The sequence below is a fragment of the Sciurus carolinensis genome, chromosome 6 (genome assembly GCF_902686445.1).
Source record: "Sciurus carolinensis chromosome 6, mSciCar1.2, whole genome shotgun sequence".
Classification (NCBI taxonomy): Eukaryota; Metazoa; Chordata; class Mammalia; order Rodentia; family Sciuridae; genus Sciurus; species Sciurus carolinensis.
The window spans coordinates 55,998,527-56,004,935 of record NC_062218.1 but is presented as its reverse complement, the minus strand read 5'-3'; the positions used below and the strand labels follow the sequence as shown (position 1 = coordinate 56,004,935).

Here is a 6,409-nt window from a genome sequence, read left to right as displayed (position 1 = left end):
CCTTGGAAAATTTACTTAACGGGCTACCTCACTTTCTGCATCTACAAAGGGTTTACATCCTCACAAAGGTTTATATGAAATTTAAGCAAGATATCATTATGCAATATTTGGCTCAAATTTTATACTTTAGGTTGACAATAGAAACATATTGCACATTTAACTTTCCATGCCATCCATTTGCAACCCTACCAGCAATGTATGAGTGTACCTTTTTCCCCACATCCTCGCCAACACTTATTATTGCTTGTGTTCTTGATAATTCCGATTCTGACTGGAGTGAGATGAAATCTGAGTAGTTTTGATTTGCATTTCTCTGATTGCTAGAGATGTTGAATATCTTTTCATACATTTGTTGATCTATTGTATTTCTTCTTCTGTGAAGTATCTGTTCAGTTCCTTCACACATTTACTGATTGGATTATTTGTTTTCTTGGTGTTAAGGTTTTTGATTTCTTTGTATATCCCAGAGATTAGTGCTCTATCTGTGGTGCATGTGGTAATGATTTTTCTCCCACTCTGTAGGCTTTCTCTTCACGTTATTGATTGTTTCTTTGCTGAGAAGAAGTTTTTTAGTTTGAATCCATCCCATTTATTGATTTTATTTTTACTTCTTGCATTTTAGGAGTCTTGTTAAGGAAGTCAGATTTGGCCCTACTTTTTCTTCTACTAGGTGTAGGGTCTCTGCAAATTTGTGCAACCACTATGGAAAGCAGAATGCAGATTCCTCAGAAAACATGGAATGGAACCACCATTTGATCCAGCTATCCCACTCTTCAGTTTATACCCAAAGGACTTAAAATCAGCATACTACAGTGATGCAGCCACAACAATGTTTCTAACAACTCAATTCACAATAGCTAAACTATGCAAACTAGATGCCCTTCGACAGATGAATGTATATAGAAAATGTGGTGCATATATTCAATGGAAAATTACTAAGCCTTAAAGAAGAATGAAATTATGGCATTTGAGGTAAATGGACGGAACTAGAGAATATCTTGTGTAGTGAAATAAAGTAACCCCAAAAAACCAAAGGTTGAATGCTTTCTCTGATAAGTAGACGCTTATCCATAGTGGGGGAGAGGGTAGGGAAGAATGAAGGAACTTTGTATTGTGCAGAGGAGAGTGAGGAGAGGGGTGGGGTGGTGGGGATGGGAAAGACTGTAGAATGAGACAGACATTATCGCCCTATATATATATATGACTACACTACTGGTGTGATTCGGTACCTTGTACAACCAGAGGAATAACTGTGTTCCATTTGTGTACAATGTGTCAAAATGCATTCTACTGTTCTGTATAACTACTTAGAACAAATGAAAAAGTGTGCTAAAGGATAAAAAACAGAAAAAATAATTTCCATGCCATCAAAGTGCTACTGATTCACACCTGCTAGAATAGCTATTATTAAAATGGAAAACAATAAGTATTGGTAAAGACATGGAGATATTGCAACTCTTGTGCATTGCAAGTAGCATTATAAAATGCCATAGCTACTGTGGAAAATCATGTGATGGTTTCTTAAAAATTAAATATAGAATTATAATATTATCCAGCAATTATACTCTTAGGTATATATCCAAAAGAATCAACTGCAGGAGTACTTGCTCAAGCAGCGCATACGATAAAATTGGAACAATGCAGAGAAGATTTGTATGGCCTCTGTGGAAGAATGGCATGCACGTTCATAAAGAGTTCCATATTTTTAATTAAAAATACATAAATAGAAGGAAGACCAGTAGAGCAGAGGAAAGGGAATAGGAGTAGGAGGATAGGAGGCCCTGATTACTGACATGGAGCAAATTAAATTCCATGCATGTGTGATTATGTCAACATGAATTCAACTATTATATATAACTATAATGCACCAATAAAAGCATTAAAAAGAGAAATGACAGGAGGAGCTGAAAAGATACTTGTATATCCATCTTCATAGTAGTATTACAATAGCTAAAATGTGGAAACAACTCAAATATCTATCCATATGAATAAACAAAATGCAGCATATACATACAATGGAATAGGATTCAACCTTGAAAAGGAATGAAACTCTCATACATGCTACAACACGGATGAATATGGGAAGCATTAAACTGGGCAGCTTATAAATATCAGAAACATTTCTTAACTTTCTGGAAGTTGATAAGTTAAAGATCAAGTTGCTGGCAGATTCTGTGTCTGGTGAGGGCACACTTTATGGTTCACAGATGATGTCTTCATTCTGTACCCTCATACTGTGGAAGAGGCAAGGGTCATCTCTAGGGCCCTTTTAACAAAGGCATTAATTGCATTCATGAGGGTTCTTCCTATATTGCCTAATACCTTACCAAAGACACCCTTCCTAACACCATCACCAGGGGTTTAAGAGACCAACATATGAATTTTGGTGGAACAGAGGCATTCAGACTATAGCAGTGACAAGGCAAAAGAAAAAAAAATATTGGTCCCTGAGCACACATCTGTCAGATTTGATAAACCAGATTGGCATTTTCAAGTTTTCAGAGCTCACTATTTTTTATTTTCTAGTGTGGACCCAAGAAACTGGGTCTACACTAAATTGTACGTTGATTTTCTTTCCCAAATGGAGAAAATGCTTGCTTATGGCATAATCAGCTAAGCACTGTAGTGACAATAGCTACAGGGTGCTGAAGAATATCTGCAAGGAATGCTAAGGCATACTGGGTTCCTCAAGGGGAAATTATTTGTTTGCTATTCATTTTACTCTTTTTTATAGGGCTTTATAATGAAAAAGTGTCTTGACAATATTACTCTGTGGACTGTCATATGTCATATGAAGCCACGTCTGGAAGAGTGGAATTAAAATCATTAGGGCAATTTTAGTTAACTCATGTCTTTACTTTAAAATTGGACAGGGCTGTTGATGGCAGATGTCAAATACTTCTAGGAAAAAAATAGAGTTGTTGTAAGAGTATTTGACTGCTAGCCAGAAGACCTGAGTTCTTGTTCTGCTTCTGGAGATAATCAGCTGAAAGACTTTGGGAAAAAAATCAATGTACTTCAGGCCTCAGTCTCTTTATCAGTAAAATGGGAAGCTTGGATTAAATGAATCTGTAAAGTTCCAAGATTTAAATGAATATTCTCTAATGTGACAATCCTGGCCCAGGTTGCCTGAGTCTTCTTGTTACAGTCGGTGGACAGTTATCACCTTCCTTCTGAGTGGTAATCATTTGGTTGGGCATGTTTCATGCCATCTGTTCAGGTCCTGTTCTGGGCCATCATAGGGATTCCTCTGCAGGATAGGCTGCGGGCATGTGTCAGAATCTGGATGTGTTCTGACCAGAGCCAATCCCATCAAGACTGTTTCAAATAGGAGATGGAAAATTCTATGAGCCATATGTGGAGCCATAGGAGCATCCTACAGCGTTTAGGTCAGGTTCCTTCTGCATATCCCCTAATAAAGATATTTTGAGTAATCACAATGGCAAAATTATTATAAATTCCAAATTTTCATTTTGATTTGGAATAACTTTCTTTGGTGTCCTTTGTGAGAAGCTAGGTATTGTAGGCATGTGTTTGTGTGTGTGTGCGCACACACACACTCATGTAACTTTTTAGATGCCAGAGCAAGGTTACTCAATATCTCTAGAAGTTGCATTTCTCATTACAGTTCTTGGCAGTGCCCTAATGCAAAGGACACGGAAATTGGAAGCTATAGAGGTACAATACTTGTACTCATTGACCCCTCCTCCCCCTGCCATTTGTCTTAGTGACATTTAAGGGACAGAAGTGATAATTCCAAGATCCATGCTGTTTTTTTTTTTTTCTTTTCCTCAAATATTTCACATGTAAAAGCCTTAATAAAAGATTTTCCTTAGAAACCTTATTAAATCAAATATAGAGAAATCTAAGTCCCAGTATTCCATGTAACTCCTTACTGAAAATAGAAAATATATTTGAATCCTAATCAAACTAAAGATTAAAATAATTAGATGATCTAAATAATTTTAAGTGTTTATATTTTTTGAATTTAGATTTTTGAATGACTCCTTTCTTATTTTCCTGTGAAAACGCTTTCAAGATCAGAAACAACGAAAATGTTTATTTCCATGTTTATTTTAACACACCCCTTCCATTTTGATTCAATATTGTACTGATGTCCTATGGTTATGGGTTGAATCTGGAATGTTCCCCAAAGTCTCATGGGTTGAAGTCTTGATCCCCAATGCAGCAATGTTCAGAGGTGAGGGCTCTTAGGAAATAAATGGATCATGAGGGTTCCTTCTGATCTCATTAATGGATCAGTGTTGTAGCTGATGCCATTATTGGGAGTTTTTTTGGAACTGTAGGAGATGGGGCCTAATTGAAGGGAATGGGTCCTTCAAGTGTAACCTTGAGGTCTATGTTTTGTCCTCAGCCTCTTCCTTCCTATCTTGCTCCTCAGCCACCATGAGGTGACCAGCTCTGCTCCATCATACCCTCTCTCCCACCTTACAGGGTCATAGCAATGGAGCCAACTGACCATGGACTAAAACCTCTGAAGCCATTAACTGAAATAAATCTTTACTCCTTTAAGTTGTTTTTCTTGGGTATTTTATCACGTCGGTGAAAAGTTGACTAACACACTTATGTAGCACAATATGGCAAGGAAAAGAAATAAAAGGCACCTGATTGAAAAATAGGAAGTAAAGCTCCTTTCATTCCTAGAAAATACGATTGTCTAGAAAATCCAACAGAATCCACCAAAATACTATTAGAACTAAAAGGTAAGTTAGCAAGATTGGGAATACAAGGCCAATAGATTAAAAATAATTATATTTCTATATATTAGCAATGAGCAATAGAAACTTAAAAACATTTACAATAACATCCAAAATATGAAATATATTGGGATAAATCTGACAAAAGATTTGACAAATCTGTTTGCTAAAAATTTGTAAACATTCCTAAGAAAAATTAAATGAGACCTAATTAAGTAGAAAGGTGTATCATGTTCCTGGATTAGAAGAGTCAGTATTGCAAAAGTATTAATTTTGCCCAAGTTGACCTATGGATTCAATGCAATTGCAATTAAAATTAAAGAAGGCTCTTTTTGTGGGGTAACGGCATAGTGAGAAGAAGGTGGGGTAGAAATTGATAAGTTGATTCTAAAATTCATATAGAAATGAAGGACCTACAAAAATGAAGAGGACCTACAAAAGTCAAAACAACTCTGATAAAGAACAAAGGGCTTGAACTAGCTGCTTTCAAGTCTTATTATAATTCTACATAAAATGAGACAGTGTGATATTGGCATAATGATAGACAAATAGATCAATCGAATTTAATATGGAGCCCAAAAATAAGCTCACATGCATATGAAAAATTGATATTTAACAAAGGTACAAAGAATTCAAGGAAAAGATGGTATTTCAATAAATGGTACTTAAACAATTGGATAACTTTATTTAAAAACAAATTAAGCTTCAATTCCTATCTTATACTTTATATAAAACTTTCTCATCAAACTAAGAGATTTCAGCAATTCTTTTTTCTTATTGAAAGAGCCTCTGAACCAGATGTCCTAGTTTTTCCAGAGATATTTTAGCCCCTATATATCAGTTAAATAAACTTATTTTCTTTACTGTTTCAATTAAAAAAAACAACAACAACTCTAAATTGATCATAGACCTAAATGTAAGACTTCTACAAAATTTCTAGAATATATTAGGAGAGAGCATTTGTGACTTTAAGTTCAGCAAATCTCTCTTAGATGCAACATCCCCATAGTAATCCATAAACTAATAGATTGTTAAATGGGATTTCATCAAAATTGAAAACCTCTCTTTTTCAAAATACAAAGTTAAAAGAATGAAAGGACAAGTCAGTTTGAGAAGAGATGTTTTCGAATATTATGAAAGACATATCCATAAAAATAATAATACCCTCCAAACTCAAAAATAAGGAAACAAATAACCAAATTAAAGTGTACCAAAGACTTAAAAATTTATTTACTAAAGAAAATATACAAAGGTGATATTATGCCCACAAAGCAGTGTTCAGTATCATTGGTAGTTAAAGAAATATAAAGTAAAGCCGCAATAAGATACCACCATAGGCCTATTAGAATGGCCGAATTTCCAGAGATGGGCCATACTGAGTGTTGGTGCACTTATAGAGGAAATGGAGTTCTCATATAGCACTTGTGGCAATGTAAAATTATATAACCAATTTGCAAGATCATCTGGTAGCTTCCTACGAATGTACATACATACCAGATGATTTAGCGTCTTCATGCCTGCATACTTCCCTAAAAGACAGGGAAGCATAAGTCCATACAAAGTCTTGTACTTGAATGTCCAACACAACATTATCTGTAATAGCCCCAAACAAGAAATAATCCAAATGTCTATTACGTTAGAGGATTCACAAACTGTGGTATATTCATACAATGGACTACTCCTCAGCAACA

General features: G+C 35.3%; 1 non-coding gene across 1 annotated transcript; it reads left to right on the top strand.

Annotated features, from left to right (window-relative positions):
* The first annotated feature begins 1,600 nt into the window (after positions 1–1,600).
* LOC124987701 (U6 spliceosomal RNA) lies at positions 1,601–1,707 on the top strand. The gene has a single exon (XR_007109229.1). It is a non-coding gene; the product is annotated as a U6 spliceosomal RNA (small nuclear RNA).
* Positions 1,708–6,409: the final 4,702 nt, after the last annotated feature.